Source organism: Mixophyes fleayi, unplaced genomic scaffold (assembly GCF_038048845.1).
Source record: "Mixophyes fleayi isolate aMixFle1 unplaced genomic scaffold, aMixFle1.hap1 Scaffold_113, whole genome shotgun sequence".
Lineage (NCBI taxonomy): Eukaryota > Metazoa > Chordata > Amphibia > Anura > Limnodynastidae > Mixophyes > Mixophyes fleayi.
Window position 1 is genome coordinate 53,265 of NW_027445911.1, and position 21,736 is coordinate 75,000.

The window sequence follows — 21,736 nt, forward strand, 5'->3', positions numbered from 1 at the left end:
AATGACTATGTTTTGCGATTTCTCCTGCTCAGAAAGACTTAGAAAGTTAATAATTGTCTGCAATGTTAATAATGTCAGGAGAAACAAGAATTATGTAAAAGGATTGATGTAAGTCATTGTTTCCAAGAGAAAGGGAGACTGGAGTGTAAAAAAGCGTTGTTTTTGGACTGCAATGAAGAAATGACTATGTTTTGCGATTTCTCCTGCTCAGAAAGACTTAGAAAGTTGATAATTGTGGGCAATGTTAGAAATGTCATGAGAAACAAGAATTATGTAAAAGGATTGATGTAAGTCATTGTTTCCAAGAGAAAGGGAGACAGGAGAGTAAAAAAGCGTTGTTTTTGGACGGCAATGAAGAAATGACTATGTTTTGCGATTTCTCCTGCTCAGAAAGACTTAGAAAGTTGATAATTGTGGACAATGTTAGAAATGTCATGAGAAACAAGAATTATGTAAAAGGATTGATGTAAGTCATTGTTTCCAAGAGAAAGGGAGACAGGAGTGTAAAAAAGCGTTGTTTTTGGACTGCAATGAAGAAATGACTATGTTTTGCGATTTCTCCTGCTCAGAAAGACTTAGAAAGTTGATAATTATGGGCAATGTTAGAAATGTCATGAGAAACAAGAATTATGTAAAAGGATTGATGTAAGTCATTGTTTCCAAGAGAAAGGGAGACAGGAGTGTAAAAAAGCATTGTTTTTGGACGGCAATGAATAAATGACTGTTTTGCGATTTCTCTTGCTCAGAAAGACTTAGAAAGTTGATAATTGTGGGCAATGTTAGAAATGTCATGAGAAACAAGAATTATGTAAAAGGATTGATGTAAGTCATTGTTTCCAAGAGAAAGGGAGACAGGAGTGTAAAAAAGCGTTGTTTTTGGACTGCAATGAAGAAATGACTATGTTTTGCGATTTCTCCTGATCAGAAAGACTTAGAAAGTTGATAATTGTGGGCAATGTTAGAAATGTCATGAGAAACAAGAATTATGTAAAAGGATTGATGTAAGTCATTGTTTCCAAGAGAAAGGGAGACTGGAGTGTAAAAAAGCATTGTTTTTGGACGGCAATGAATAAATGACTATGTTTTGCGATTTCTCCTGCTCAGAAAGACTTAGAAAGTTGATAATTGTGGGCAATGTTAGAAATTTCATGAGAAACAAGAATTATGTAAAAGGATTGATGTAAGTCATTGTTTCCAAGAGAAAGGGAGACTGGAGTGTAAAAAAGCGTTGTTTTTGGACTGCAATGAAGAAATGACTATGTTTTGCGATTTCTCCTGCTCAGAAAGACTTAGAAAGTTGATATTTGTGGGCAATGTTAGAAATGACAGGATAAACAAGAATTGTGTAAAAGGATTGATGTAAGTCATTGTTTCCAAGAGAAAGGGAGACTGGAGTGTAAAAAAGCGTTGTTTTTGGACTGCAATGAAGAAATGACTATGTTTTGCGATTTTTCCTGATCAGAAAGACTTAGAAAGTTGATAATTGTGGACAATGTTAGAAATGTCATGAGAAACAAGAATTATGTAAAAGGATTGATGTAAGTCATTGTTTCCAAGAGAAAGGGAGACTGGAGTGTAAAAAAGCGTTGTTTTTGGACTGCAATGAAGAAATGACTATGTTTTGCGATTTCTCCTGCTCAGAAAGACTTAGAAAGTTGATAATTGTGGGCAATGTTAGAAATGTCATGAGAAACAAGAATTATGTAAAAGGATTGATGTAAGTCATTGTTTCCAGGAGAAAGGGAGACTGGAGTGTAAAAAAGCGTTGTTTTTGGACTGCAATGAAGAAATGACTATATTTTGCGATTTCTCCTGATCAGAAAGACTTAGAAAGTTAATAATTGTGGGCAATGTTAGAAATATCAGGAGAAACAAGAATTATGTAAAAGGATTGATGTAAGTCATTGTTTCCAAGAGAAAGGGAGACTGGAGTGTAAAAAAGCGTTGTTTTTGGACTGCAATGAAGAAATGACTATGTTTTGCGATTTCTCCTGCTCAGAAAGACTTAGAAAGTTAATAATTGTGGGCAATGTTAGAAATGTCAGGAGAAACAAGAATTATGTAAAAGGATTGATGTAAGTCATTGTTTCCAAGAGAAAGGGAGACAGGAGTGTAAAAAAGCATTGTTTTTGGACGGCAATGAATAAATGACTGTTTTGCGATTTCTCTTGCTCAGAAAGACTTAGAAAGTTGATAATTGTGGGCAATGTTAGAAATGTCATGAGAAACAAGAATTATGTAAAAGGATTGATGTAAGTCATTGTTTCCAAGAGAAAGGGAGACAGGAGTGTAAAAAAGTGTTGTTTTTGGACTGCAATGAAGAAATGACTATGTTTTGCGATTTCTCCTGCTCAGAAAGACTTAGAAAGTTGATAATTATGGGCAATGTTAGAAATGTCATGAGAAACAAGAATTATGTAAAAGGATTGATGTAAGTCATTGTTTCCAAGAGAAAGGGAGACAGGAGTGTAAAAAAGCATTGTTTTTGGACGGCAATGAATAAATGACTGTTTTGCGATTTCTCTTGCTCAGAAAGACTTAGAAAGTTGATAATTGTGGGCAATGTTAGAAATGTCATGAGAAACAAGAATTATGTAAAAGGATTGATGTAAGTCATTGTTTCCAAGAGAAAGGGAGACAGGAGTGTAAAAAAGCGTTGTTTTTGGACTGCAATGAAGAAATGACTATGTTTTGCGATTTCTCCTGCTCAGAAAGACTTAGAAAGTTAATAATTGTCTGCAATGTTAATAATGTCAGGAGAAACAAGAATTATGTAAAAGGATTGATGTAAGTCATTGTTTCCAAGAGAAAGGGAGACTGGAGTGTAAAAAAGCGTTGTTTTTGGACTGCAATGAAGAAATGACTATGTTTTGCGATTTCTCCTGCTCAGAAAGACTTAGAAAGTTGATAATTGTGGGCAATGTTAGAAATGTCATGAGAAACAAGAATTATGTAAAAGGATTGATGTAAGTCATTGTTTCCAAGAGAAAGGGAGACAGGAGAGTAAAAAAGCGTTGTTTTTGGACGGCAATGAAGAAATGACTATGTTTTGCGATTTCTCCTGCTCAGAAAGACTTAGAAAGTTGATAATTGTGGACAATGTTAGAAATGTCATGAGAAACAAGAATTATGTAAAAGGATTGATGTAAGTCATTGTTTCCAAGAGAAAGGGAGACAGGAGTGTAAAAAAGCGTTGTTTTTGGACTGCAATGAAGAAATGACTATGTTTTGCGATTTCTCCTGCTCAGAAAGACTTAGAAAGTTGATAATTATGGGCAATGTTAGAAATGTCATGAGAAACAAGAATTATGTAAAAGGATTGATGTAAGTCATTGTTTCCAAGAGAAAGGGAGACAGGAGTGTAAAAAAGCATTGTTTTTGGACGGCAATGAATAAATGACTGTTTTGCGATTTCTCTTGCTCAGAAAGACTTAGAAAGTTGATAATTGTGGGCAATGTTAGAAATGTCATGAGAAACAAGAATTATGTAAAAGGATTGATGTAAGTCATTGTTTCCAAGAGAAAGGGAGACAGGAGTGTAAAAAAGCGTTGTTTTTGGACTGCAATGAAGAAATGACTATGTTTTGCGATTTCTCCTGATCAGAAAGACTTAGAAAGTTGATAATTGTGGGCAATGTTAGAAATGTCATGAGAAACAAGAATTATGTAAAAGGATTGATGTAAGTCATTGTTTCCAAGAGAAAGGGAGACTGGAGTGTAAAAAAGCATTGTTTTTGGACGGCAATGAATAAATGACTGTTTTGCGATTTCTCTTGCTCAGAAAGACTTAGAAAGTTGATAATTGTGGGCAATGTTAGAAATGTCATGAGAAACAAGAATTATGTAAAAGGATTGATGTAAGTCATTGTTTCCAAGAGAAAGGGAGACAGGAGTGTAAAAAAGCGTTGTTTTTGGACTGCAATGAAGAAATGACTATGTTTTGCGATTTCTCCTGCTCAGAAAGACTTAGAAAGTTAATAATTGTCTGCAATGTTAATAATGTCAGGAGAAACAAGAATTATGTAAAAGGATTGATGTAAGTCATTGTTTCCAAGAGAAAGGGAGACTGGAGTGTAAAAAAGCGTTGTTTTTGGACTGCAATGAAGAAATGACTATGTTTTGCGATTTCTCCTGCTCAGAAAGACTTAGAAAGTTGATAATTGTGGGCAATGTTAGAAATGTCATGAGAAACAAGAATTATGTAAAAGGATTGATGTAAGTCATTGTTTCCAAGAGAAAGGGAGACTGGAGTGTAAAAAAGCGTTGTTTTTGGACTGCAATGAAGAAATGACTATGTTTTGCGATTTCTCCTGCTCAGAAAGACTTAGAAAGTTGATAATTGTGGGCAATGTTAGAAATGTCATGAGAAACAAGAATTATGTAAAAGGATTGATGTAAGTCATTGTTTCCAAGAGAAAGGGAGACAGGAGAGTAAAAAAGCGTTGTTTTTGGACGGCAATGAAGAAATGACTATGTTTTGCGATTTCTCCTGCTCAGAAAGACTTAGAAAGTTGATAATTGTGGACAATGTTAGAAATGTCATGAGAAACAAGAATTATGTAAAAGGATTGATGTAAGTCATTGTTTCCAAGAGAAAGGGAGACAGGAGTGTAAAAAAGCGTTGTTTTTGGACTGCAATGAAGAAATGACTATGTTTTGCGATTTCTCCTGCTCAGAAAGACTTAGAAAGTTGATAATTATGGGCAATGTTAGAAATGTCATGAGAAACAAGAATTATGTAAAAGGATTGATGTAAGTCATTGTTTCCAAGAGAAAGGGAGACAGGAGTGTAAAAAAGCATTGTTTTTGGACGGCAATGAATAAATGACTGTTTTGCGATTTCTCTTGCTCAGAAAGACTTAGAAAGTTGATAATTGTGGGCAATGTTAGAAATGTCATGAGAAACAAGAATTATGTAAAAGGATTGATGTAAGTCATTGTTTCCAAGAGAAAGGGAGACAGGAGTGTAAAAAAGCGTTGTTTTTGGACTGCAATGAAGAAATGACTATGTTTTGCGATTTCTCCTGATCAGAAAGACTTAGAAAGTTGATAATTGTGGGCAATGTTAGAAATGTCATGAGAAACAAGAATTATGTAAAAGGATTGATGTAAGTCATTGTTTCCAAGAGAAAGGGAGACTGGAGTGTAAAAAAGCATTGTTTTTGGACGGCAATGAATAAATGACTATGTTTTGCGATTTCTCCTGCTCAGAAAGACTTAGAAAGTTGATAATTGTGGGCAATGTTAGAAATTTCATGAGAAACAAGAATTATGTAAAAGGATTGATGTAAGTCATTGTTTCCAAGAGAAAGGGAGACTGGAGTGTAAAAAAGCGTTGTTTTTGGACTGCAATGAAGAAATGACTATGTTTTGCGATTTCTCCTGCTCAGAAAGACTTAGAAAGTTGATATTTGTGGGCAATGTTAGAAATGACAGGATAAACAAGAATTGTGTAAAAGGATTGATGTAAGTCATTGTTTCCAAGAGAAAGGGAGACTGGAGTGTAAAAAAGCGTTGTTTTTGGACTGCAATGAAGAAATGACTATGTTTTGCGATTTTTCCTGATCAGAAAGACTTAGAAAGTTGATAATTGTGGGCAATGTTAGAAATGTCATGAGAAACAAGAATTATGTAAAAGGATTGATGTAAGTCATTGTTTCCAAGAGAAAGGGAGACTGGAGTGTAAAAAGGCGTTGTTTTTGGACGGCAATGAAGAAATGACCATGTTTTGCGATTTCTCCTGCTCAGAAAGACTTAGAAAGTTGATAATTGTGGACAATGTTAGAAATGTCATGAGAAACAAGAATTATGTAAAAGGATTGATGTAAGTCATTGTTTCCAAGAGAAAGGGAGACTGGAGTGTAAAAAAGCGTTGTTTTTGGACTGCAATGAAGAAATGACTATGTTTTGCGATTTCTCCTGCTCAGAAAGACTTAGAAAGTTGATAATTGTGGGCAATGTTAGAAATGTCATGAGAAACAAGAATTATGTAAAAGGATTGATGTAAGTCATTGTTTCCAGGAGAAAGGGAGACTGGAGTGTAAAAAAGCGTTGTTTTTGGACTGCAATGAAGAAATGAATATGTTTTGCGATTTCTCCTGTTCAGAAAGACTTAGAAAGTTAATAATTGTGGGCAATGTTAGAAATGTCATGAGAAACAAGAATTATGTAAAAGAATTGATGTAAGTCATTGTTTCCAAGAGAAAGGGAGACAGGAGTGAAAAAAAGCGTTGTTTTTGGACTGCAATGAAGAAATGACTATGTTTTGCGATTTCTCCTGCTCAGAAAGACTTAGAGAGTTGATATTTGTGGGCAATGTTAGAAATGACAGGATAAACAAGAATTGTGTAAAAGGATTGATGTAAGTCATTGTTTCCAGGAGAAAGGGAGACTGGAGTGTAAAAAAGCGTTGTTTTTGGACTGCAATGAAGAAATGACTATGTTTTGCGATTTCTCCTGCTCAGAAAGACTTAGAAAGTTAATAATTGTGGGCAATGTTAGAAATGTCAGGAGAAACAAGAATTATGTAAAAGGATTGATGTAAGTCATTGTTTCCAAGAGAAAGGGAGAGAGGAGTGAAAAAAAGCGTTGTTTTTGGACTGCAATGAAGAAATGACTATGTTTTGCGATTTCTCCTGCTCAGAAAGACTTAGAGAGTTGATATTTGTGGGCAATATTAGAAATGACAGGATAAACAAGAATTGTGTAAAAGGATTGATGTAAGTCATTGTTTCCAGGAGAAAGGGAGACTGGAGTGTAAAAAAGCGTTGTTTTTGGACTGCAATGAAGAAATGACTATGTTTTGCGATTTCTCCTGCTCAGAAAGACTTAGAAAGTTAATAATTGTGGGCAATGTTAGAAATGTCAGGAGAAACAAGAATTATGTAAAAGGATTGATGTAAGTCATTGTTTCCAAGAGAAAGGGAGACAGGAGAGTAAAAAAGCGTTGTTTTTGGACGGCAATGAAGAAATGACTATGTTTTGCGATTTCTCCTGCTCAGAAAGACTTAGAAAGTTGATAATTGTGGACAATGTTAGAAATGTCATGAGAAACAAGAATTATGTAAAAGGATTGATGTAAGTCATTGTTTCCAAGAGAAAGGGAGACTGGAGTGTAAAAAAGCGTTGTTTTTGGACTGCAATGAAGAAATGACTATGTTTTGCGATTTCTCCTGCTCAGAAAGACTTAGAAAGTTGATAATTATGGGCAATGTTAGAAAACGTCATGAGAAACAAGAATTATGTAAAAGGATTGATGTAAGTCATTGTTTCCAAGAGAAAGGGAGACAGGAGTGTAAAAAAGCATTGTTTTTGGACGGCAATGAATAAATGACTGTTTTGCGATTTCTCTTGCTCAGAAAGACTTAGAAAGTTGATAATTGTGGGCAATGTTAGAAATGTCATGATAAACAAGAATTATGTAAAAGGATTGATGTAAGTCATTGTTTCCAAGAGAAAGGGAGACAGGAGTGTAAAAAAGCGTTGTTTTTGGACTGCAATGAAGAAATGACTATGTTTTGCGATTTCTCCTGCTCAGAAAGACTTAGAAAGTTAATAATTGTGGGCAATGTTAGAAATGTCAGGAGAAACAAGAATTATGTAAAAGGATTGATGTAAGTCATTGTTTCCAAGAGAAAGGGAGACTGGAGTGTAAAAAAGCGTTGTTTTTGGACTGCAATGAAGAAATGACTATGTTTTGCGATTTCTCCTGCTCAGAAAGACTTAGAAAGTTGATAATTGTGGGCAATGTTAGAAATGTCATGAGAAACAAGAATTATGTAAAAGGATTGATGTAAGTCATTGTTTCCAGGAGAAAGGGAGACAGGAGTGTAAAAAAGCGTGTTTTTGGACGGCAATGAAGAAATGACTATATTTTGCGATTTCTCCTGCTCAGAAAGACTTAGAAAGTTGATAATTGTGGGCGATGTTAGAAATGTCATGAGAAACAAGAATTAAGTAAAAGGATTGATGTAAGTCATTGTTTCCAGGAGAAAGGGAGACAGGAGTGTAAAAAAGCGTTGTTTTTGGACGGAAATGAAGAAATGACTGTTTTGCGATTTCTCTTGCTCAGAAAGACTTAGAAAGTTGATAATTGTGGGCAATGTTAGAAATGTCATGAGAAACAAGAATTATGTAAAAGGATTGATGTAAGTCATTGTTTCCAAGAGAAAGGGAGACAGGAGTGTAAAAAAGCGTTGTTTTTGGACTGCAATGAAGAAATGACTATGTTTTGCGATTTCTCCTGCTCAGAAAGACTTAGAAAGTTAATAATTCGTGGGCAATGTTAGAAATGTCATGAGAAACAAGAATTATGTAAAAGGATTGATGTAAGTCATTGTTTCCAAGAGAAAGGGAGACAGGAGTGTAAAAAAGCATTGTTTTTGGACGGCAATGAATAAATGACTGTTTTGCGATTTCTCTTGCTCAGAAAGACTTAGAAAGTTGATAATTGTGGGCAATGTTAGAAATGTCATGAGAAACAAGAATTATGTAAAAGGATTGATGTAAGTCATTGTTTCCAAGAGAAAGGGAGACAGGAGTGTAAAAAAGCGTTGTTTTTGGACTGCAATGAAGAAATGACTATGTTTTGCGATTTCTCCTGCTCAGAAAGACTTAGAAAGTTAATAATTGTGGGCAATGTTAGAAATGTCAGGAGAAACAAGAATTATGTAAAAGGATTGATGTAAGTCATTGTTTCCAAGAGAAAGGGAGACAGGAGTGAAAAAAAGCGTTGTTTTTGGACGGCAATGAATAAATGACTGTTTTGCGATTTCTCTTGCTCAGAAAGACTTAGAAAGTTGATAACTGTGGGCAATGTTAGAAATGTCATGAGAAACAAGAATTATGTAAAAGGATTGATGTAAGTCATTGTTTCCAAGAGAAAGGGAGACTGGAGTGTAAAAAAGCATTGTTTTTGGACGGCAATGAATAAATGACTGTTTTGCGATTTCTCTTGCTCAGAAAGACTTAGAAAGTTAATAATTGTGGACAATGTTAGAAATGTCATGAGAAACAAGAATTATGTAAAAGGATTGATGTAAGTCATTGTTTCCAAGAGAAAGGGAGACAGGAGTGTAAAAAAGCGTTGTTTTTGGACGGCAATGAAGAAATGACTATGTTTTGCGATTTCTCCTGCTCAGAAAGACTTAGAAAGTTGATAATTGTGGACAATGTTAGAAATGTCATGAGAAACAGGAATTATGTAAAAGGATTGATGTAAGTCATTGTTTCCAAGAGAAAGGGAGACTGGAGTGTAAAAAAGTGTTGTTTTTGGACTGCAATGAAGAAATGACTATGTTTTGCGATTTCTCCTGCTCAGAAAGACTTAGAAAGTTGATAATTGTGGGCAATGTTAGAAATGTCATGAGAAACAAGAATTATGTAAAAGGATTGATGTAAGTCATTGTTTCCAGGAGAAAGGGAGACTGGAGTGTAAAAAAGCGTTGTTTTTGGACTGCAATGAAGAAATGACTATGTTTTGCGATTTCTCCTGCTCAGAAAGACTTAGAAAGTTAATAATTGTGGGCAATGTTAGAAATGTCATGAGAAACAAGAATTATGTAAAAGAATTGATGTAAGTCATTGTTTCCAAGAGAAAGGGAGACAGGAGTGAAAAAAAGCGTTGTTTTTGGACTGCAATGAAGAAATGACTATGTTTTGCGATTTCTCCTGCTCAGAAAGACTTAGAAAGTTGATATTTGTGGGCAGAGTTAGAAATGACAGGATAAACAAGAATTGTGTAAAAGGATTGATGTAAGTCATTGTTTCCAAGAGAAAGGGAGACTGGAGTGTAAAAAAGCGTTGTTTTTGGACTGCAATGAAGAAATGACTATGTTTTGCGATTTCTCCTGATCAGAAAGACTTAGAAAGTTGATAATTGTGGGCAATGTTAGAAATGTCATGAGAAACAAGAATTATGTAAAAGGATTGATGTAAGTCATTGTTTCCAAGAGAAAGGGAGACTGGAGTGTAAAAAGGCGTTGTTTTTGGACGGCAATGAAGAAATGACCATGTTTTGCGATTTCTCCTGCTCAGAAAGACTTAGAAAGTTGATAATTGTGGACAATGTTAGAAATGTCATGAGAAACAAGAATTATGTAAAAGGATTGATGTAAGTCATTGTTTCCAAGAGAAAGGGAGACTGGAGTGTAAAAAAGCGTTGTTTTTGGACTGCAATGAAGAAATGACTATGTTTTGCGATTTCTCCTGCTCAGAAAGACTTAGAAAGTTGATAATTGTGGGCAATGTTAGAAATGTCATGAGAAACAAGAATTATGTAAAAGGATTGATGTAAGTCATTGTTTCCAGGAGAAAGGGAGACTGGAGTGTAAAAAAGCGTTGTTTTTGGACTGCAATGAAGAAATGAATATGTTTTGCGATTTCTCCTGTTCAGAAAGACTTAGAAAGTTAATAATTGTGGGCAATGTTAGAAATGTCATGAGAAACAAGAATTATGTAAAAGAATTGATGTAAGTCATTGTTTCCAAGAGAAAGGGAGACAGGAGTGAAAAAAAGCGTTGTTTTTGGACTGCAATGAAGAAATGACTATGTTTTGCGATTTCTCCTGCTCAGAAAGACTTAGAGAGTTGATATTTGTGGGCAATGTTAGAAATGACAGGATAAACAAGAATTGTGTAAAAGGATTGATGTAAGTCATTGTTTCCAGGAGAAAGGGAGACTGGAGTGTAAAAAAGCGTTGTTTTTGGACTGCAATGAAGAAATGACTATGTTTTGCGATTTCTCCTGCTCAGAAAGACTTAGAAAGTTAATAATTGTGGGCAATGTTAGAAATGTCATGAGAAACAAGAATTAAGTAAAAGGATTGATGTAAGTCATTGTTTCCAGGAGAAAGGGAGACAGGAGTGTAAAAAAGCGTTGTTTTTGGACGGAAATGAAGAAATGACTGTTTTGCGATTTCTCTTGCTCAGAAAGACTTAGAAAGTTGATAATTGTGGGCAATGTTAGAAATGTCATGAGAAACAAGAATTATGTAAAAGGATTGATGTAAGTCATTGTTTCCAAGAGAAAGGGAGACAGGAGTGTAAAAAAGCGTTGTTTTTGGACTGCAATGAAGAAATGACTATGTTTTGCGATTTCTCCTGCTCAGAAAGACTTAGAAAGTTAATAATTGTGGGCAATGTTAGAAATGTCATGAGAAACAAGAATTATGTAAAAGGATTGATGTAAGTCATTGTTTCCAAGAGAAAGGGAGACAGGAGTGTAAAAAAGCGTTGTTTTTGGACTCCAATGAAGAAATGACTATGTTTTGCGATTTCTCCTGCTCAGAAAGACTTAGAAAGTTAATAATTGTGGGCAATGTTAGAAATGTCAGGAGAAACAAGAATTATGTAAAAGGATTGATGTAAGTCATTGTTTCCAAGAGAAAGGGAGACAGGAGTGTAAAAAAGCGTTGTTTTTGGACGGCAATGAAGAAATGACTATGTTTTGCGATTTCTCCTGCTCAGAAAGACTTAGAAAGTTGATAATTGTGGGCAATGTTAGAAATGTCATGAGAAACAATAATTATGTAAAAGGATTGATGTAAGTCATTGTTTCCAAGAGAAAGGGAGACAGGAGTGTAAAAAAGCGTTGTTTTTGGACTGCAATGAAGAAATGACTATGTTTTGCGATTTCTCCTGCTCAGAAAGACTTAGAAAGTTAATAATTGTGGGCAATGTTAGAAATGTCAGGAGAAACAAGAATTATGTAAAAGGATTGATGTAAGTCATTGTTTCCAAGAGAAAGGGAGACTGGAGTGTAAAAAAGCGTTGTTTTTGGACTGCAATGAAGAAATGACTATGTTTTGCGATTTCTCCTGCTCAGAAAGACTTAGAAAGTTAATAATTGTGGGCAATGTTAGAAATGTCAGGAGAAACAAGAATTATGTAAAAGGATTGATGTAAGTCATTGTTTCCAAGAGAAAGGGAGAGAGGAGTGAAAAAAGCGTTGTTTTTGGACTGCAATGAAGAAATGACTATGTTTTGCGATTTCTCCTGCTCAGAAAGACTTAGAAAGTTAATAATTGTGGGCAATGTTAGAAATGTCAGGAGAAACAAGAATTATGTAAAAGGATTGATGTAAGTCATTGTTTCCAAGAGAAAGGGAGAGAGGAGTGTAAAAAAGCGTTGTTTTTGGACTGCAATGAAGAAATGACTATGTTTTGCGATTTCTCCTGCTCAGAAAGACTTAGAAAGTTAATAATTGTGGGCAATGTTAGAAATGTCAGGAGAAACAAGAATTATGTAAAAGGATTGATGTAAGTCATTGTTTCCAAGAGAAAGGGAGAGAGGAGTGAAAAAAAGCGTTGTTTTTGGACTGCAATGAAGAAATGACTATGTTTTGCGATTTCTCCTGCTCAGAAAGACTTAGAAAGTTAATAATTGTGGGCAATGTTAGAAATGTCAGGAGAAACAAGAATTATGTAAAAGGATTGATGTAAGTCATTGTTTCCAAGAGAAAGGGAGACTGGAGTGTAAAAAAGCGTTGTTTTTGGACTGCAATGAAGAAATGACTATGTTTTGCGATTTCTCCTGCTCAGAAAGACTTAGAAAGTTAATAATTGTGGGCAATGTTAGAAATGTCAGGAGAAACAAGAATTATGTAAAAGGATTGATGTAAGTCATTGTTTCCAAGAGAAAGGGAGAGAGGAGTGAAAAAAAGCGTTGTTTTTGGACTGCAATGAAGAAATGACTATGTTTTGCGATTTCTCCTGCTCAGAAAGACTTAGAGAGTTGATATTTGTGGGCAATATTAGAAATGACAGGATAAACAAGAATTGTGTAAAAGGATTGATGTAAGTCATTGTTTCCAGGAGAAAGGGAGACTGGAGTGTAAAAAAGCGTTGTTTTTGGACTGCAATGAAGAAATGACTATGTTTTGCGATTTCTCCTGCTCAGAAAGACTTAGAAAGTTAATAATTGTGGGCAATGTTAGAAATGTCAGGAGAAACAAGAATTATGTAAAAGGATTGATGTAAGTCATTGTTTCCAAGAGAAAGGGAGACAGGAGAGTAAAAAAGCGTTGTTTTTGGACGGCAATGAAGAAATGACTATGTTTTGCGATTTCTCCTGCTCAGAAAGACTTAGAAAGTTGATAATTGTGGACAATGTTAGAAATGTCATGAGAAACAAGAATTATGTAAAAGGATTGATGTAAGTCATTGTTTCCAAGAGAAAGGGAGACTGGAGTGTAAAAAAGCGTTGTTTTTGGACTGCAATGAAGAAATGACTATGTTTTGCGATTTCTCCTGCTCAGAAAGACTTAGAAAGTTGATAATTATGGGCAATGTTAGAAACGTCATGAGAAACAAGAATTATGTAAAAGGATTGATGTAAGTCATTGTTTCCAAGAGAAAGGGAGACAGGAGTGTAAAAAAGCATTGTTTTTGGACGGCAATGAAGAAATGACTATGTTTTGCGATTTCTCCTGCTCAGAAAGACTTAGAAAGTTGATAATTGTGGGCAATGTTAGAAATGTCATGAGAAACAAGAATTATGTAAAAGGATTGATGTAAGTCATTGTTTCCAAGAGAAAGGGAGACAGGAGTGTAAAAAAGCGTTGTTTTTGGACTGCAATGAAGAAATGACTATGTTTTGCGATTTCTCCTGCTCAGAAAGACTTAGAAAGTTAATAATTGTGGGCAATGTTAGAAATGTCAGGAGAAACAAGAATTATGTAAAAGGATTGATGTAAGTCATTGTTTCCAAGAGAAAGGGAGACTGGAGTGTAAAAAAGCGTTGTTTTTGGACTGCAATGAAGAAATGACTATGTTTTGCGATTTCTCCTGCTCAGAAAGACTTAGAAAGTTGATAATTGTGGGCAATGTTAGAAATGTCATGAGAAACAAGAATTATGTAAAAGGATTGATGTAAGTCATTGTTTCCAGGAGAAAGGGAGACAGGAGTGTAAAAAAGCGTTGTTTTTGGACGGCAATGAAGAAATGACTATATTTTGCGATTTCTCCTGCTCAGAAAGACTTAGAAAGTTGATAATTGTGGGCAATGTTAGAAATGTCATGAGAAACAAGAATTAAGTAAAAGGATTGATGTAAGTCATTGTTTCCAGGAGAAAGGGAGACAGGAGTGTAAAAAAGCGTTGTTTTTGGACTGCAATGAAGAAATGACTATGTTTTGCGATTTCTCCTGCTCAGAAAGACTTAGAAAGTTAATAATTGTGGGCAATGTTAGAAATGTCAGGAGAAACAAGAATTATGTAAAAGGATTGATGTAAGTCATTGTTTCCAAGAGAAAGGGAGACTGGAGTGTAAAAAAGCGTTGTTTTTGGACTGCAATGAAGAAATGACTATGTTTTGCGATTTCTCCTGCTCAGAAAGACTTAGAAAGTTAATAATTGTGGGCAATGTTAGAAATGTCAGGAGAAACAAGAATTATGTAAAAGGATTGATGTAAGTCATTGTTTCCAAGAGAAAGGGAGAGAGGAGTGAAAAAAAGCGTTGTTTTTGGACTGCAATGAAGAAATGACTATGTTTTGCGATTTCTCCTGCTCAGAAAGACTTAGAAAGTTAATAATTGTGGGCAATGTTAGAAATGTCAGGAGAAACAAGAATTATGTAAAAGGATTGATGTAAGTCATTGTTTCCAAGAGAAAGGGAGAGAGGAGTGTAAAAAAGCGTTGTTTTTGGACTGCAATGAAGAAATGACTATGTTTTGCGATTTCTCCTGCTCAGAAAGACTTAGAAAGTTAATAATTGTGGGCAATGTTAGAAATGTCAGGAGAAACAAGAATTATGTAAAAGGATTGATGTAAGTCATTGTTTCCAAGAGAAAGGGAGAGAGGAGTGAAAAAAAGCGTTGTTTTTGGACTGCAATGAAGAAATGACTATGTTTTGCGATTTCTCCTGCTCAGAAAGACTTAGAAAGTTAATAATTGTGGGCAATGTTAGAAATGTCAGGAGAAACAAGAATTATGTAAAAGGATTGATGTAAGTCATTGTTTCCAAGAGAAAGGGAGACTGGAGTGTAAAAAAGCGTTGTTTTTGGACTGCAATGAAGAAATGACTATGTTTTGCGATTTCTCCTGCTCAGAAAGACTTAGAAAGTTAATAATTGTGGGCAATGTTAGAAATGTCAGGAGAAACAAGAATTATGTAAAAGGATTGATGTAAGTCATTGTTTCCAAGAGAAAGGGAGAGAGGAGTGAAAAAAAGCGTTGTTTTTGGACTGCAATGAAGAAATGACTATGTTTTGCGATTTCTCCTGCTCAGAAAGACTTAGAGAGTTGATATTTGTGGGCAATATTAGAAATGACAGGATAAACAAGAATTGTGTAAAAGGATTGATGTAAGTCATTGTTTCCAGGAGAAAGGGAGACTGGAGTGTAAAAAAGCGTTGTTTTTGGACTGCAATGAAGAAATGACTATGTTTTGCGATTTCTCCTGCTCAGAAAGACTTAGAAAGTTAATAATTGTGGGCAATGTTAGAAATGTCAGGAGAAACAAGAATTATGTAAAAGGATTGATGTAAGTCATTGTTTCCAAGAGAAAGGGAGACAGGAGAGTAAAAAAGCGTTGTTTTTGGACGGCAATGAAGAAATGACTATGTTTTGCGATTTCTCCTGCTCAGAAAGACTTAGAAAGTTGATAATTGTGGACAATGTTAGAAATGTCATGAGAAACAAGAATTATGTAAAAGGATTGATGTAAGTCATTGTTTCCAAGAGAAAGGGAGACTGGAGTGTAAAAAAGCGTTGTTTTTGGACTGCAATGAAGAAATGACTATGTTTTGCGATTTCTCCTGCTCAGAAAGACTTAGAAAGTTGATAATTGTGGACAATGTTAGAAATGTCATGAGAAACAAGAATTATGTAAAAGGATTGATGTAAGTCATTGTTTCCAAGAGAAAGGGAGACTGGAGTGTAAAAAAGCGTTGTTTTTGGACTGCAATGAAGAAATGACTATGTTTTGCGATTTCTCCTGCTCAGAAAGACTTAGAAAGTTGATAATTGTGGGCAATGTTAGAAATGTCATGAGAAACAAGAATTATGTAAAAGGATTGATGTAAGTCATTGTTTCCAGGAGAAAGGGAGACAGGAGTGTAAAAAAGCGTTGTTTTTGGACGGCAATGAAGAAATGACTATATTTTGCGATTTCTCCTGCTCAGAAAGACTTAGAAAGTTGATAATTGTGGGCAATGTTAGAAATGTCATGAGAAACAAGAATTAAGTAAAAGAATTGATGTAAGTCATTGTTTCCAGGAGAAAGGGAGACAGGAGTGTAAAAAAGCGTTGTTTTTGGACGGAAATGAAGAAATGACTGTTTTGCGATTTCTCTTGCTCAGAAAGACTTAGAAAGTTGATAATTGTGGGCAATGTTAGAAATGTCATGAGAAACAAGAATTATGTAAAAGGATTGATGTAAGTCATTGTTTCCAAGAGAAAGGGAGACAGGAGTGTAAAAAAGCGTTGTTTTTGGACTGCAATGAAGAAATGACTATGTTTTGCGATTTCTCCTGCTCAGAAAGACTTAGAAAGTTAATAATTGTGGGCAATGTTAGAAATGTCATGAGAAACAAGAATTATGTAAAAGGATTGATGTAAGTCATTGTTTCCAAGAGAAAGGGAGACAGGAGTGTAAAAAAGCGTTGTTTTTGGACTCCAATGAAGAAATGACTATGTTTTGCGATTTCTCCTGCTCAGAAAGACTTAGAAAGTTAATAATTGTGGGCAATGTTAGAAATGTCAGGAGAAACAAGAATTATGTAAAAGGATTGATGTAAGTCATTGTTTCCAAGAGAAAGGGAGACAGGAGTGTAAAAAAGCGTTGTTTTTGGACGGCAATGAAGAAATGACTATGTTTTGCGATTTCTCCTGCTCAGAAAGACTTAGAAAGTTGATAATTGTGGGCAATGTTAGAAATGTCATGAGAAACAATAATTATGTAAAAGGATTGATGTAAGTCATTGTTTCCAAGAGAAAGGGAGACAGGAGTGTAAAAAAGCGTTGTTTTTGGACTGCAATGAAGAAATGACTATGTTTTGCGATTTCTCCTGCTCAGAAAGACTTAGAAAGTTAATAATTGTGGGCAATGTTAGAAATGTCAGGAGAAACAAGAATTATGTAAAAGGATTGATGTAAGTCATTGTTTCCAAGAGAAAGGGAGACTGGAGTGTAAAAAAGCGTTGTTTTTGGACTGCAATGAAGAAATGACTATGTTTTGCGATTTCTCCTGCTCAGAAAGACTTAGAAAGTTAATAATTGTGGGCAATGTTAGAAATGTCAGGAGAAACAAGAATTATGTAAAAGGATTGATGTAAGCCATTGTTTCCAAGAGAAAGGGAGACAGGAGTGTAAAAAAGCGTTGTTTTTGGACGGCAATGAAGAAATGACTATGTTTTGCGATTTCTCCTGCTCAGAAAGACTTAGAAAGTTGATAATTGTGGACAATGTTAGAAATGTCATGAGAAACAAGAATTATGTAAAAGGATTGATGTAAGTCATTGTTTCCAAGAGAATGGCAGACTGGAGTGTAAAAAAAGCGTTGTTTTTGGATTGCAATGAAGAAATGACTATGTTTTGCGATTTCTCCTGCTCAGAAAGACTTAGAAAGTTAATAATTGTGGGCAATGTTAGAAATGTCATGAGAAACAAGAATTATGTAAAAGAATTGATGTAAGTCATTGTTTCCAAGAGAAAGGGAGACAGGAGTGAAAAAAAGCGTTGTTTTTGGACTGCAATGAAGAAATGACTATGTTTTGCGATTTCTCCTGCTCAGAAAGACTTAGAAAGTTGATATTTGTGGGCAATGTTAGAAATGACAGGATAAACAAGAATTGTGTAAAAGGATTGATGTAAGTCATTGTCTCCAAGAGAAAGGGAGACTGGAGTGTAAAAAAAGCGTTGTTTTTGGACTGCAATGAAGAAATGACTATGTTTTGCGATTTCTCCTGATCAGAAAGACTTAGAAAGTTGATATTTGTGGGCAATGTTAGAAATGACAGGATAAACAAGAATTGTGTAAAAGGATTGATGTAAGTCATTGTCTCCAAGAGAAAGGGAGACTGGAGTGTAAAAAAGCATTGTTTTTGGACGGCAATGAATAAATGACTGTTTTGCGATTTCTCCTGATCAGAAAGACTTAGAAAGTTGATAACTGTGGGCAATGTTAGAAATGTCATGAGAAACAAGAATTATGTAAAAGGATTGATGTAAGTCATTGTTTCCAAGAGAAAGGGAGACAGGAGTGTAAAAAAGCATTGTTTTTGGACGGCAATGAATAAATGACTGTTTTGCGATTTCTCTTGCTCAGAAAGACTTAGAAAGTTGATAATTGTGGGCAATGTTAGAAATGTCATGAGAAACAAGAATTATGTAAAAGGATTGATGTAAGTCATTGTTTCCAAGAGAAAGGGAGACAGGAGTGTAAAAAAGCGTTGTTTTTGGACTGCAATGAAGAAATGACTATGTTTTGCGATTTCTCCTGCTCAGAAAGACTTAGAAAGTTGATAATTGTGGGCAATGTTAGAAATGTCAGGAGAAACAAGAATTATGTAAAAGGATTGATGTAACTCATTGTTTCCAAGAGAAAGGGAGACAGGAGAGTAAAAAAGCGTTGTTTTTGGACTGCAATGAAGAAATGACTATGTTTTGCGATTTCTCCTGCTCAGAAAGACTTAGAAAGTTGATATTTGTGGGCAATGTTAGAAATGTCAGGAGAAACAAGGATTATGTAAAAGGATTGATGTAAGTCATTGTTTCCAAGAGAAAGGGAGACAGGAGTGTAAAAAAGCGTTGTTTTTGGACTGCAATGAAGAAATGACTATGTTTTGCGATTTCTCCTGCTCAAAAAGACTTAGAAAGTTGATAATTGTGGACAATGTTAGAAATGTCATGAGAAACAAGAATTATGTAAAAGGATTGATGTAAGTCATTGTTTCCAAGAGAAAGGGAGACTGGAGTGTAAAAAAGCATTGTTTTTGGACGGCAATGAAGAAATGACCATGTTTTGCGATTTCTCCTGCTCAGAAAGACTTAGAAAGTTGATAATTGTGGACAATGTTAGAAATGTCATGAGAAACAAGAATTATGTAAAAGGATTGATGTAAGTCATTGTTTCCAAGAGAAAGGGAGACAGGAGTGTAAAAAAGCGTTGTTTTTGGACTGCAATGAAGAAATGACTATGTTTTGCGATTTCTCCTGCTCAGAAAGACTTAGAAAGTTAATAATTGTGGGCAATGTTAGAAATGTCATGAGAAACAAGAATTATGTAAAAGAATTGATGTAAGTCATTGTTTCCAAGAGAAAGGGAGACAGGAGTGAAAAAAAGCGTTGTTTTTGGACTGCAATGAAGAAATGACTATGTTTTGCGATTTCTCCTGCTCAGAAAGACTTAGAGAGTTGATATTTGTGGGCAATGTTAGAAATGACAGGATAAACAAGAATTGTGTAAAAGGATTGATGTAAGTCATTGTTTCCAGGAGAAAGGGAGACTGGAGTGTAAAAAAGCGTTGTTTTTGGACTGCAATGAAGAAATGACTATTGTTTTGCGATTTCTCCTGCTCAGAAAGACTTAGAAAGTTAATAATTGTGGGCAATGTTAGAAATGTCAGGAGAAACAAGAATTATGTAAAAGGATTGATGTAAGTCATTGTTTCCAAGAGAAAGGGAGACAGGAGTGAAAAAAAGCGTTGTTTTTGGACTGCAATGAAGAAATGACTATGTTTTGTGATTTCTCCTGCTCAGAAAGACTTAGAGAGTTGATATTTGTGGGCAATATTAGAAATGACAGGATAAACAAGAATTGTGTAAAAGGATTGATGTAAGTCATTGTTTCCAAGAGAAAGGGAGACTGGAGTGTAAAAAAGCATTGTTTTTGGACGGCAATGAAGAAATGACCATGTTTTGCGATTTCTCCTGCTCAGAAAGACTTAGAAAGTTGATAATTGTGGACAATGTTAGAAATGTCATGAGAAACAAGAATTATGTAAAAGGATTGATGTAAGTCATTGTTTCCAAGAGAAAGGGAGACAGGAGTGTAAAAAAGCGTTGTTTTTGGACGGCAATGAAGAAATGACAATGTTTTGCGATTTCTCTTGCTCAGAAAGACTTAGAAAGTTGATAATTGTGGGCAACACCAGCATTGAAGGAAGCAGGAACAAGAGTGAAAAAAAAACCTACAGCACCTGGTATTCCCAGGTGGTCTCCCATCCAAGTACTAACCAGGCCTGGCTCAGCTTAGCTTCCAAGATCAGATGAGTTTGGACTTGTTCAGGGTGGTATGGCTGTTGGTACTGCTTGCCTCCTGTCCTACTGACATACATCTCATATACATCTCAACACCAGCATTAAAGAAAGCAGGAACAAGAGAGAATAAAACACGAAAAAAAACGAAAAACTACAGCACTTGGTATTCCAAGGTGGTCTCCCATGCAAGTACTAACCAAGCCCAGCCCTGCTTAGCTTTCAAGATCAGATGAGATTGGGCTTGTTCAGTGTGGTGTAGCTGTAGGTATTGCTTGCCCACTGACCTACATCTCAACACCAGCATAGAAGGAAGCAGAAACAAGAGAGAAAAAAAAACGAAAAAAAAAAACCTACAGCACCTGGTATTCCCAGGTGCTCTCCCATCCAAGTACTAACCAGGGCCGGCCCTGCTAAGCTTCCAAGATCAGACGAGATAGGGCTTGTTCAGGGTGGTTTACTGTAGGTATTGCTTGCCTACTGGCCAACATCTCTTATACATCTCAACACCGGCATTGAAGAAAGCAGGAACAAAAGAGAAAAAAAAAAACAAAAAAATAAAACCTACAGCACCTGGTATTCCCAGGTGGTCTCCCATCCAAGTACTAACCAGACCTGGCCCTGCTTAGCTTCCAAGATCAGACCAGATTGGGCTTGTTCAGGGTGGTGTGGCTGTAGGTATTGTATGCTTACTGACCTACATCTCTTATACATCTCAACACCAGCAATGAAGGAAGCAGGAACAAGAGAGAAAAAAACCAAAACCTACTGCACCTGGTATTCACAGATGGTCTCCCATGCAAGTACTAACCAGGCCTGGGCCTGCTTAGCTTCCAAGATCATGCTTGTTCAGGGCGGTGTGGCTGTAGGTATTGCTTACTGACTGACCTACCACTCTTATACATCTCAACACCAACATTGAAGGAAGCAGGAACAAGAGAGAAAAAAAATGAAAAAAAAATCCTACAGCACCTGGTATTCTCAGGTGGTCTCCCATTCAAGTACTAACCAGGACCGGCCCTGCTTAGCTTCCAAGATCAGATGAGTTTGGGCATGTTCAAGGTGGTTGACTGTAGCTATTGCTTCCTTACTGACCTACATCTCTTATAGATCCCAACACCAGCATTGAAGGTAGCAGGAACAAGAGAGAAAAAAAAAAAAACAACTTACAGCACCTGGTATTCCCAGGTGGTCTCCCATCCAAGTACTAACCATGCCCAGCCCTGCTTAGCTTACAAGATCAGACAAGTTTGGGCTTGTTCAGGGTGGTATGGCTGTAGGTATTGCTTGCCTACTTACTGACCTATATCTCTTATACATCTCAACACCAGCATTGAAGGAAGCAGGAACAAGAGAGAAAAAAAAACGAAAAAAAAAATAAACCTACAGCACCTGGTATCCCCAGGTGGTCTCCCATTCAAGTACTAACCAGGCCTAACCCTGCTTGCTTCCAAAATCAGATGAGATTGGGCATGTTCAGGGTGGTTGACTGTAGGTATTGCTTGCCTACTCACCTACATCTGTTATACATCTCAACACCAGC

General features: G+C 35.8%; 7 pseudogenes; all 7 read right to left on the reverse strand.

Moving 5' to 3' along the window:
* Window positions 1-20,123: 20,123 nt before the first annotated feature.
* Window positions 20,124-20,242, reverse strand: LOC142112427 (5S ribosomal RNA; annotated as a pseudogene).
* A 102-nt stretch (window positions 20,243-20,344) lies between these two features.
* LOC142112397 (5S ribosomal RNA) lies at window positions 20,345-20,463 on the reverse strand (annotated as a pseudogene).
* Window positions 20,464-20,543: 80 nt separating this feature from the next.
* Window positions 20,544-20,661, reverse strand: LOC142112806 (5S ribosomal RNA; annotated as a pseudogene).
* Window positions 20,662-20,754: 93 nt separating this feature from the next.
* Window positions 20,755-20,873, reverse strand: LOC142112339 (5S ribosomal RNA; annotated as a pseudogene).
* A 280-nt stretch (window positions 20,874-21,153) lies between these two features.
* LOC142112552 (5S ribosomal RNA) lies at window positions 21,154-21,271 on the reverse strand (annotated as a pseudogene).
* Window positions 21,272-21,356: 85 nt separating this feature from the next.
* Window positions 21,357-21,475, reverse strand: LOC142112434 (5S ribosomal RNA; annotated as a pseudogene).
* Window positions 21,476-21,573: 98 nt separating this feature from the next.
* Window positions 21,574-21,690, reverse strand: LOC142112687 (5S ribosomal RNA; annotated as a pseudogene).
* Between the last annotated feature and the right edge of the window lie 46 nt (window positions 21,691-21,736).